We start from the raw sequence: 13,192 nt of genomic DNA, 5'->3' as shown, positions 1-13,192 counted from the left end.
AAGGATAGATGTTAAGTTATTAAGAGAGATCAATGATATGGAGACGCTGGCATACGTAAAAACAACCTTAGATCTTCATAAATTGGAAGATGCATATATGGTTACAACAGAGAGGCTAGCGCTTTGGATTCCAGTGTTTAGTAGTGTTTCTTTTCTTAAAGCATTGTATGTCTTCTGTTGAGTTGCTTAGTTAATGAAAGGTGCTAAATAAACTCACCTTGACCTGAGCGGCGCCGGTGGACGGGCTGCGTGCTGTAGAAAATGGTGCTGTCATGTATTTATGCATGAGAGAATGAATCCACGAAAACGTAATCTTGTCACAGCGTTGTGTTGCTCAAATTACCTCGACTCCCACCTGACCAGCAACGCCTGCGTCTCATGAATAAAACTGATTTAGTTTTTCCAGACAGATTTCTGTTCCCGCCCTGCTCTTCAACCAACACTGTGACTTTTACACTTGACATCGCACAACTCATTTACATAACAATGAGAAGCAAACAAAAAAATGTGTAACGAAATATACCGCTGAAAGCTAATGAGCCGCGGCATTTTCTATTATGTAACCCATAATGAGCTGTTGTCACCTCCGGCATTTGTTTAATTCTGGGCAGGAGCCATATGTTGGTACAGAACGGATGCAGCACAGAACTCCCAGTCCTTCTTCAAAGCCCTCAAATTGTTGACCATGTACACTTGATGTATTTGAATTGATATGCATATAATATTAATACATTACACAATGCTATATATATATATATATATATATATACTGTATATATAATGTGTGCATATCTGTGCGTGTAGTCGTGTATCAAACAAAAATTGACAATTTCGCAGGAAAACGCACGAAGAACAAGGAGTAACTTTTCATAAGACATCACAGACTGCTGATGATAAGCTACCTATCCAACCATTACAGATCAATTCATTCTTAGATTTTATATTGATTAATTAGATGATATGCAAAATAGTGTTTGAATGTTCTGATCTGATTGGCTTGCGAGACAAATGTGGCGCACCTTTGCATTGGTGGTTCTCAAGTCTTGGGTGTTGAATCACATGTTTTCTGCTCGAGGCATCTCACTGGTTCTGATCCAATAACATATTGGTGATATGTAATACGCACATCGTCTATTACTCTCAGAACAACTCAGAACAAGAGTCGTGGCGTCTTGGCAGAGGTAAGAGCTCTCTGAGAGCTTTCGTTCATAACAAGTTTGTGTGATAGATTTATGATATGTGATGGGTTTCACTGGAGTTTGGTGTCAATTCATCAGCACCTGATTGAGGGGGAACAACTCAACAAGTGATGGTCAGGATATGTTGTGCCAAGGCATCCAACCACAAACTAATCGGTTACCAAAAGGCAACTTGCTTTTGACAAGGGAATTTGGAACGATGTGGTTTGGATAAGTCATATTTATACCCCGCTGATACAGAACCAATTAAACACTAAACACGAAACCAACAGATCAGACGTGTTGTTTTGCTTCTCAGCAGAAATAAACCTCGGCTGTGAGACAGAAAGCTGGAACCAGAGCGGTTGGGTTTGGAAGCTTTTAGGTTTTGTTACAACTAATTAAAAATAACAGACTAATGATTGAAAGATGGTTTGTGTTAAGTCCACAGGAACAGGGGCCTCAAAGACTGCTCCTGACGAGTTCCATTTATTGTTCATTTGTTTTCTTGATTGGTTGTAGTGAGTGAACGTGTCGGTTCTCAGTATTGTCAGACTGGAAGTAGAGTTGGCTTCGTATGATGTTTATGATCATCAGTCTGTTGCAAACAGTCAGCAGCAGCTTGATTTGATTTAAATTCCTCTGGGGATAATAATGTTTTGGTCTGGACTGTGTTGTGAGGCTGGTTGGGGTCTTTTTGGTATTTAGTCTATCTTTAGCAGTCCAGACGGTAAGCAGCTCTGCACGCTTGCGGTGGCTTTGGCTCCCCTCTGGCACAGGTTTTTATTCTCTGTCAACACCAATACGCTGGAACCAAAAGCAAAGTGTCGAGGTCAGGGTCTGTAATTAGCTTCATGCACGAGACTGCACTCGGTTACACAACTCTAACCACTGTATAAATACTGCTTTATAGGCTACATATCCACAGTCTTCACTGAAAAGACGTAGGCCAGCTAGATGCAGCATGTAGTGGAGAGATTACCGCTGAAAGAAATTGGGAAAATGACTGAATTTAATAGATGTGGACGACGCCAAATTGCGATGACGCAGGTATGAAGTGGAAGTCAAAACAAGTCGACTTATTTTTAGTTTTTCCAGAGCGTCATAGTTTGAAGCTTTGGGCCACTGACCGAGCTGCTGTATTTGACGAGTCGGGAGTGAGAACGTGTTACTTCTGAAACGATTTGGATCTGACTCGACATTGACGTTTACTCGCACACTCATATTCCACTATAATTCAGAATATGACAATATTCCAAATTTGATATGGTTGATGTAAACATCATTCTCTGTTTGGATATTCTGAATTAGGTCTTATTCCAAGTGATGCATTTCCAACTAAAACATGTGGGACATGTTATTCTGGTTTCAGGAGCATTCTTTGGACATTTATACAGCTCATTCAGAATATGCATCTCTGTAGGAGTCTTTGCGACACACGGCCTCTTTCCTGTTTACAATCAGCTCTTCGTGTTGAACACAAACCAACTAGACAATAGTTTGCAAAGCTGGAGTAGAGACTGATGCCTAAAAGGAAGGAGAAACACGGCTACTACGAAGGACTTGAATATCAACAGGGTTTTGGTTATGAGCAAATATCTCAACGCCGACCTTTTCATGAAGGTCCTCCGATGGTGGAAATCTTTGAAAAAGCATATTTTGACGTGGGATTCGCTTTCCCTGTTGATGAGGCAGCGGGGTCGTTTTGCATTAATAGGAACATGCACAGCTGCAAGTAAACGAATATTAGTGGAATACTCGCTTTCATTAGCAATGGAAACCGCTTATATGGAATATTGTGTTTTTCGGAGTATGGGCAAAAAACGAAATATTTGGTGCACGTAAACGTGGTCACAGACGATCTTATTAAAATGAATAAATGGTATACGATCAAAAGATTCAACACACTTTGAAGCTGAAGCCAGCAGACAATCTTTCTGTTCATTCTTTGTAACTTTTGTAACCCATGACCTCCTGCTGGTTAGCAGGTCAGACTGATGTGTGGTCTGATTACAGGTGACCTACATACCTCCTCTGAGAATCAGAGAGTTCTGCACCGTCACTCTGCTCGTGTTCCTCCATCGTTCTCTCTATCTCCACTTTTTCCTGTTTCATAAACTAAGTCCGCTGTAGCTCCTGTTTCTTTGATCAGAAAAAGTAATGAATTTAAAGCTTTCCCTTTTCTAACCTCATCTTAGATTTTTCGTCGATTAATCGGTTTATCATTTGGTTCTGGCATCTCAGATTGGAAGATTTCCTGATTTTTTTTATATGTCTTATATGATAGATATCTTTCTCAAAGAAGAGAGGGGTTTTTCACAATTGTTTGATGTTTTAGAAACAAAAACTAAGCAACTAGAAGGGAGCTCGGAGAGCGCAGACCTGCAAAGACTGTTTCCAAAGTTGAAAATGAATGCGTTTATATCCACCGCATGATGTGGATCCGCTCCAAAATATAATGCGTTCTTCCTCGGCCCCTTCCGCCAAGTTTCATGAAAATCGGGCCAACAGTTCTTCTGTAATCCGGCTGACAAACCAACACAGTAACCTCCTTGACGGAGATAATTACCGACATAAAATCAAACTGCAAACAATAACAAAACATGAACTTTATTTAAAAGATAAATAACTTATTTTTTTCAACAATGCAGCCTTTCAGCATGACGGTCGAAGCACCTTACCAGCATGTGTTTCTCATCAAAACACACTTTGGCTAAAATTAAACTTTGGCTAAAATTAAACTTTTGGCTAAAATAAAAGTTTTCCATTCACTGTGAAAGATTTGTTGTTGAAGCAAATGTTTAAAGTGGCTGTAAATCAAGTCGGAGAGACTCACACTCACACATTAACCAGTCTCACACTACATTGCACCACAATGTCTCCATTCTTCCCTCACACATGAAACGTGACTCCCCCGCTGAGCGCTCTGTGGATCTAACCTCGTCATCCTGTCGCCTCTAATATTTAAACAAATAATTTAATATCATCTAATATCTGGCTCACAGCAAGGGGGGGGGGGGGGGGGGGGGGGGCGCAGAGACACAGAAGTTCTGGGATAATACTTTAGGATGTCTTTTTGATATATATAGATTTTTTTTCTTTCTTATCCAGTTGTATATTTTAGCTTCTTGAGGTTGAGATGGTTTTATAAGTGAATTGTTTGTGTAGACTGTCAGCTTTCCTCTAAGAAAACATATTGAGTTGCTGTTTTCAAAAAAGGGCGAGTTCACCCAAAACAGTAAAGTTCCCGGTCGTAATAAAAAAAACCAGACCAATGAGCTGACCCACTGCTTCTATAAATGTGAAGCTTTGCGATACCGTCTGGCATGAGCCAGTTCTCACTTCTATCTGTCCAACAACATCACTACGTTAACGTGCGCTTGACGACCACTTTAACGGCGGCTCGGCGACAATGTACACACGTTTAGTTGCTTTAGTCGCTCGTAATGTGAACACAGCATTGAAATCAGAAGGCATACTACCTCGTGATAAATCCCTGTTTACACATGTAAACCTTTCCACTATTCTTTGCCACAGAGTTGGCATCAGCCACCAACTAGCCTAAAGACCACACACCTTACACAGAAGAACTGATAAAACAATGAGGTTTAGAGATTACCCAGAGCAACATGGATGTTGTGTAAACAATTGGTTGCTTTTGAATTCCCTTATTTCTTTAGTCTGGTCATATCGTCAGCATAGAAAAACATTAACACGGCTCAACACAGTCAGAGGATGTAAGATTTGTAATTTGTTGTTTGGAACATTTTGTTGTAAACTAAATCAAATGAACCAGACATTTTGATGAACTGGCGATTGAATGTCTGAAATTGGGGTTTGGTGTCAGTGAGTTGCTGTGTACACTCATCAGACGTGTGCTTTCACCGCAGGTATAACTTTACACTGGACTGACTGATGTGCATTCATTGCTTCCCTCTCTCTTCTCTTATTCATGTAGTTACACTGTGGCGGCGGGTCACTTTCTTCAGCACGCGCCGCTCTCCGCCGTCAACCTCTTGGTAAAGAGTAGCAGGTAACTGAAGAACTCGGCGGACAAAATGACAACAGTGTTGAAGACTGAAAAAAACAATTCAGAATGATGACCTTCAGATTACAAACTGTTGTTTCAACTTGAAGGAGCTCATTCTAATTTTGCGACAAACTTGTTAAACCATCAATATTATAGAGAATACCATGTTGCTGAAGGTACATCTCTAGTTAGCTTTGCTTTAACCCAGAGCAGTGTTTACTTAATGTACATCTAGAATCACACTGATAAGAAATCGAGGGTCCCATTTAGGTCTGCCTTGTTGTAATATATTGTATTGGTGTGACAAAATATATCAAAGCAACTTGTTTAAGTTTGGGGAAATATCATACACTCTGGCAGGTTTAAGGTAAAGCAAAGCCCCCAACACTCATGAATGTGATTAGCTAACTGATACTTCACTTGGATGTTTGATCTCAAAGTATTCTCTTACAACGTCTTACGAAAAAGTTACTTTTCATTTTTCGTGTTTTTTCGAAATTGATACGCGGGGCAAACGGCAGATAATGTTTGATTGTGAATTAGAAAACCAATGATACAATGTGCACCTTACATCAAATGTTGTTGTGTTTTGTTCAGAAATTCAACGAGAAATCGGCGACACAAATTTGCTCCCGTTCTGTTTCGCACTTCCTCCTGGCTTCTCTACGTACGGTGGCCAAAGCTCATGAAAACAGCTGGTGGTCATAACATGAACCTGTAAGCTTGTTATCTGGGAGAGTCCTGTAAGCAACATTGATATCACATATTGTTTAAAGAGAGATTTTAAATGGGAATACAGAATAGGGGAAACACCACTTTGCATCTGTATTGGGAACTCAATGTGGTTGTCTGGATTTACAGTCTTATTTTGAGATCGGGGAACCGTTCGTCCAAACTGATTCACTTCCTTCTTCCTGCATTAACTCAGGGTAGAATCGGGATGAATGCAGCTCATGGTGGACCATTTTTAAGTGGTGGTTTGTAAACCACTTTGAATTCAACTTTGAGGTCAGGTTCTTCTGTTGGGTTTGGTGGCCTGCCATTGGCTGTTGGGTACAGCCATTGTGTTGTAGTGTGATAGCCCTTTCATGCTGCTGTTCTTTCCTCTGGTTAATAAAGAAGGTGTCACATTGCAACGAAACTCTTCAGGTGTTCAGCAGTTTATATAAGATTGTGTACTTAATTCTTCTACTATGTCTGAGGAGTAAAAGCCCTGCAGCAGTCGTCCACACTCTCTTTCCCACATGTATTAGTAGCCTGCTGCTATTCACCGAAGCTTTGTTTCACTGCTTCAGGGTACAATACAGTATTCAAACTGAAACCAATTGTAACAAGGAGGAATTGGTGCCTTTGAGGCTTAGTAACCTTTAGCACAAATACAATGATCAGGATCACTGCGGTTCCTCTCCATCCGTCGTGCACGCAGTGGAACTTCCCACCGAAGTCTATGTGCAGGATTCTCTTGGACCACAAAAAAGATCCTCCCAACCATCACCATGTCTTTGGCCAATCCCATCTGGATCATGTGGATGCTGCTGAGCTCTCCTCGTCCCTCCGAAGCTCCAACAGCAGGTTGAAGGCGGCTGCGAAGCCAGATCTTGTTTTCTGGTTGCTGCCGGAGGACCCGCAGGAGTCTGAGCTGAAGGAGTTTCTGGTGAAGCTGCTGGCCGTAAAGCATTTTGTCTCCCTGAACAGCAGCTGCTGCATCGAACCAAACACTCACCCAATGGGATAAATAAGCAGTTCATCGACAAGATTTAGAGGTGCTTTTTCTGTAATATGTTGTATTTGGACATTATATTCATGGAAACCTGGTTGCAAGGCATGCTGCCTTCAGGGTCTGACCTCCTTATAAGACATTTGTCACGCAGAGTGAGCTGGCTCTGTTATTCGCTTTCCTTTTCTTTTATACATTGTGTAACGTTGAGATATGAAGGCATGATGTTAGCGTGCTCTGTGGCGTTGCAGCTTCAGAGGAAACTGAACACACAGTGACCCAACACCGAGATGTGTGTGTGTGTGTGTGTGTGTGTGTGTGTGTGTGTGTGTGTACTACAGTCTCAGAGGGGAACCGGGCTGTTGATGTAACACTTAGTCTGAATACAGACCATTATTTTGCTTTGTGTTGGTTGGTAATAGTATCCAACAGAGTGTGTGTGTGTGTGTGTGTGTGTGTGTGTGTGTGTGTGTGTGTGTGTGTGTGCATTTTCTCTCCGTCGTGCTGCTGTGTATTGAATGTAAAATGATGCCTTTGAGGTTACATGTGTGCGTATCCTATCCAGTGTCTTTGTTCTTAATAGTTTCTTTCGTATCGTTTAGTCCTCGCTCTGCTGTCCGTTCCTGCTTGTTCTCACTTAGCATCCTGAGGGTTCTTACCTCTGACACAAACGTATCGCATGTTTTTATTATTTCATCCTTGTGTCGTACGGAGCGCTACTTTTGTCGTCTGGCTACAGCTGAATAAATGTAGAATATATCCCGGGACCTTTGTGCGGATAAAAACCGGGCGTTCCAAACGTGTCAAATGTCGGGTCGACTGTACTTAGGTCACGGCCACAGTCATCGACCTGCCGTCTGTCATGAGGAGTTTCAACTCAAAGACTAAACACCCACTGGTCAACAAAATAGGACTGGTTTCCTGTAAAGAATATTTTCTCTCCTTATCTCACACTATTAAGAAGTGTTTTGTGGTCTGAGGAAAGCACCCAGCCAAACTGTCGGTATGAAGATAAATGGGTCACATACGTGTCACTTTTGTCTACTTTGACAACTGAGTTGTGTTGTTCAGGTTGCAGCACAGTTTCTTCTTTTAGGTTTTTTTCTATGACGTCCGTGTCTTTATTGCACTATAAACATATTCATGATGCGTTAAATCTGCTTTTAGCATCCTATAATCATAGTTAACAGCACTCCCAAATCTTCACAATGCTTTATAACAATGATAATATATTATTTTAGAATGACCTATAAACTCACAACGTATCATTACACTTCATAATCACTCACTGGCATTTTCTTTTTGCAAGAATCTTTGTGTGTTATTATTCCCATAGTTGTAATATATTATTACCTTTTTAATGATGAACTATATTCACTGTTATAATGTTTTATAATTCGGTATAATTGGTTGTTTGCCCCACGTCATTACTTAAAGCAAACAATGACCACTTAGGGTAACTTATAATCACATTAAAATACACTTTAACAAAGATATTATAATGTATTAAAACTATGAGGTGTATTGTTATTGTTAAAAAGCATTAAGGATATTTATGAGTGCTTATAACTACGATTATAAACAGGTCATACAGTATTATGAGACTTATAATGCATTTATAGATGGGGGCGTCACAGAAAGCGTTACTCAGTGCTTCTCCTCTTTCAGTCTCTGCAGTAAGTCACATAAAGTCCACAGGAAGAGAAACAAATGTCTACTGTTGGAAAGGATCCTGTAAAAAAACAATATAGCGACGTTGAACACGAGGAAGCCAGTTCAACGTTTATGACTCTTGACACCGGCATCAGGAAGTAATAATCGTTAACATTTTTGCAGCAGGAAGTGTGTTGCTCTCAGCCTGAATAAAGTACCAGCAGTGTGACATTCGTTGTGGACCGTCGTGGTTGTACCTCCCTTCAATAGGAAGTAGCCTGCGTCCAATCCCCGTTTACTCATTTCAAACATTCCAGCTGGCGTGTAGCTGCTTGACCGTCGTGTTCTCAGCACAGTTCGCAGAGTAAACAAGGATCTTAGCATGAGCAGCTAAAGACGCCACAGAAAGTGAAAAGAGATCCGTCTAATGAAGCACGACACCGATCAAGTGACGGTTTGATTGTCGGGTGTTGTGACGGCTTCAGCTCGTGTGTGTGTGTGTGTGTGTGTGTGTGAGCATGCTTTGTTATCAGAGACTAGTGTGGGTCATGCTCAAGTTTGCATTACACCTGTTCTCATTGTCCTCAGTGTCTGTCAGACAGACGGAGAGAGAGAAGGAAAGGAAAGGACAGAGAGGAGGGAAAACGGGGGCGAGGATTAAATAAGACGAGAATAGAAATGATCGGAGGATTTATGGAGAAACAGAAGTAAAGGCACCGGTGGAGCCGACGTCGATGGTTAGAAAAGCCTCACGCCTTTGCAACTTTTGGATCAAAAATAATAAATCACACTTATGTCGCGCTTTTCCAAGTTCTCAAAGACGCTTTGCATATTGTAGAATAAAAAAACAAAACAGCAAACGTTTCAAAACAGACAGAAAAAAGATACAAAGAGACAAAACTAGAAAAGCCGGTGCGAGGCGCGCACGCCAGAAAATGATGCAATCGCGTGGGGCGCGTTAGTGGCCACCAGTAGAGACGTCACTTTGCATAATTGCAACACAAATATAGAAATAAGTTTCTGGTTGAATCTGTTGGCTATTTTTTTCAAACATGTTTTATGTACAAGAATTGCAACATTTCATTTTTTACAAAAACAGAAGATGAATTCCCAGTGAGATGGGGCTGCACTGTTGATCCCTGTACTCACCTCTTACATCAATCCAATGCCGATGTGCTGCAAGGCGGAGCTACAAGTCAGGGCTGAATGAGACCCTGCAGAAGAAAAGCACAGAGAAGGAGATCAGACTCCTGGTTGGCCTCAAAGAACCAACATTTGGAGTCCAGGTGGTCTAAACAGTTCATGACCTCTTTAAACTCTTTAATACTTGGTAGTTAACTTTAACATTGAACGTTTTCTCTGTCTCCTGTATCAAGACTTTTGCAGCACCAACTTATTATGAAATCACATCAACTGCGGCGGTTAACTCCAAGTCAAACAAACACAGCTGTGCACACCACTAGTGTGTCACACTTTGAATATGCTGTTTGTTGAATGTCACAGAGCAGAAGCACAAAACTGCGTCGCTGTAATGACAAACACTCGACCTGAAGACCTTTGTCTCTTCTCTTTGGCTGATGGTGCACAGTATGGGCACTCTTCAGCTCAGCGGGAGAAGAACCGCCGCGAGGACAGAAGTTCATCTCCAGCTGCTCCGAGTCGACGTGACATATTTGTGTGAAGACACGGTCGCTTTTAAATGAGTCACACAGGAAGTGACTTCAAAAAAAAAAAAGAATCTATTTTCGGTGGCGCTTCTAAGAAGATGCAGTTTGAGTTGCACGACCATTTCCTGCAAACATACAACTCCCAAATAAGCATATAACGTGCAGCGCATGACAGCTGGTATGTCAAATGAAACACTGTTCTTCTTTAATGCACCTGCAATCATCTTCTGATAATGAATTCCTCTGGACTTGAAGATGCCTGGTCTCCTCTGACATGTTATGTAGCATTGATAAGAAGTAAATTAGCATCAGTACGTAGTCATAAACTTAAAGTTGGCAATGCATTCTGCTACGAGTATCAGTACTCTAAATAGTACAGTGTAATTTAACTAGAGTATTGTTTAACAGAAGCCCAGTTTAAATGTTCAATTCAATTCAATACAACTTTATTAATCCAAAAAGGCAATTTGATTTTGGGCAAGTAAGGACACCAACACAGACACAGACAGACATGTACAAGTAAAGGAGCTGTTGGGCTTAAAAAAAAAAAAAATGAAAGTCATAATATAAAAACTATAAAAATATGTGAATAATGTAATAATCCATGTAGCAAATAGACACATTTCACACCACATTTCAGAACGTTTTTCATTTGCCGAGCTCCAGGAAGAGTCAACAAGTGTCCTTGGGTTCCTCGTTTGCAACAAAGTAGCCTTCTGGAATGAATGAAGCTCTGTGCCGGTTGGTGCAGCACCGGGGGAGGCGCCGCCCGGCAGGGAGCATCAGGAAGTCGGGGGTGAGATGAATTTTCCTCCCCCCATGAGGTCATGGCGCCTTTTGCCCTGACCTGCTGCTCGTAGAGTGAAGCTGAGCCTCGGAGCGGCGCTCCGGTGGTTTTGGAAGAAGCGTTTCACGGTAGTTTGGAGACACTTTTAGTTTTTTGACAGTGGAGGATGGGAACCAGCAAATGACGGAGAAACACCGAATACTGAATGAATTGAGTTTCTTGAGGCATGCGTGCACTTTGGTGAGGTAATAAAGCATTATGCAAGTAGTGGACAGTCACCACGTTTACATGCACCAAATACTAAGACAATATTCCATATATATGAAAATGGGTTAGTGAAAATGAATATTCCACTAATATTCCCGTTGACATGCAGCGGTCCATATCCTCATCACCGGGGCCGGTGAATCCCACGTCGACGCCATTCTGGGCCGTGTTTGACGGGTCGATGCCCTAACATGTCGTTTGACACGTCAAAATAAGGAAAAGTAGAACGGGCGATTTAGTCGTGTTTTCCAGCGGTGGAGGACTTGTTTGATTGTGTGAACACGGCCTCCCTCTTTCCTTTCCTTCAACCATCCGGCTGAAAAGGTCGGCGTCCAAAACCTGTTGGTATCCAACTCCTTCATGTTTAAAAGTAGCCGTGTTTCTCCTTCAGACCAGAAATGCGATATGTTTCTCTTGGACATGCGTCTCTACTCCAGCTTTGCAAACTACAATATTGGCTAGTTGGTTTGTGTTCAACGCAAAAAGCCGGTTGTAAACAGGAAAGAGGCTCTGTGTTTTAAAGTGCCTTAAAAACCTGTATTGAGACTCTTTGGACATCAGTCATTCCAAAGAAACTTGGTAAAACCGCTAAAACCCAAATAATATCAACATATCCCACATGTCTGAATCAGACAATGCTCCATTAGAAATAAGACCTGATCCAGAATATGATGTTTATATGTAGTGTGCATGTAGTCAGTGTGGATAAGCTTTCACTTTGCTCCACTTTGTACTGAACACTGGGAACTAATAGGAGTCAACAAATTCACAGACTTCAGTCCCATCGTTTGCCTTCAGGATACATTTTTTAAATATAAAAACTACAACAGGAGGAACCAGATCGAGGTGCTCCGCGCTCAGCTTCCACACCTCGGTGCTCCTCTGGCTCGCTGTCTGATCAGTGACTCTCTCAGTAAAACCTTTGTTTTCAAAACAATGCGACAAAGACCGTCTCTGGGGAATAACCCGAACACTGACATGCGGTGAAAAGGCACATTCTAAGGACGAGGGGGGGGGGGTTCGGTAGATCCTCCCCCAGGAGCTTTTTATTATTATTATTTATGAAACAAGCTTTATTTTGATGTTTTTTTAAAGCAACAAAAACAGTTGTTTACTTTCCAGATTAATTATGAATTGTGATGTAAAAATATTGGTTGTTGTTCATTCAAGTAGCTTCAATTCATTTGAATACATCTCAACTTTTACTCATTTAATAACTGAAATAGCTTACTGTATGTATAATAGTGTAAAATATAATCAGCTAAATACTGATGATCTGATGATCAAAATAAAATAAAACGGCACCAACGATCATGATAAAGACATTGTTGGGGGATTATTAATCATATAGATATAAGATATGTAGATATATACGTCTTACCCTCCATCAGTTTTGGAGGAATAAGAAAAGATGAATTCATTTTTGTACTTTCTCCTCCACGCTTCTTCTCGCTGTGAGTTGGTTTAGAGACGTGCATTTGTTGTGTTGTTAACTGTGGGCCCGATCACTAAAAGGTATTTTTAACATAGAAAGTCCAAACTGAGAGCTAAGCTGTTGTTGATTCCTCTCGGGTTGCACCAGGAACCTGAGGGCTTTAGCCCGGACACCCTGTCAGGTTTTGGATCAAAGGTTACTCTGTTGTTGGTCTCCAAGATTAAGATTAATGCTCTGCCCTAATTATTCTGACTCAGCGAGAGCCAGTTCTCATTTCCTTCAGGATTTCAAAGTGGAAAAATCCAGCCAGCTTTTCTGAAAATGTCAGATTCCTCCTAAATCCACCGAGAATCTGTTTCCCAATAACAGAGAGATATACGTAGAGGGAGCGGGACATGCAGCTGCAGAATGCTGAAACACACGAGTTCATGTTGACAATGTTCAGGAACAGGATGGTT

Source organism: Pholis gunnellus, assembly GCF_910591455.1.
Source record: "Pholis gunnellus genome assembly, chromosome: 3".
NCBI lineage: Eukaryota > Metazoa > Chordata > Actinopteri > Perciformes > Pholidae > Pholis > Pholis gunnellus.
This window is presented reverse-complemented; position numbering follows the sequence as displayed.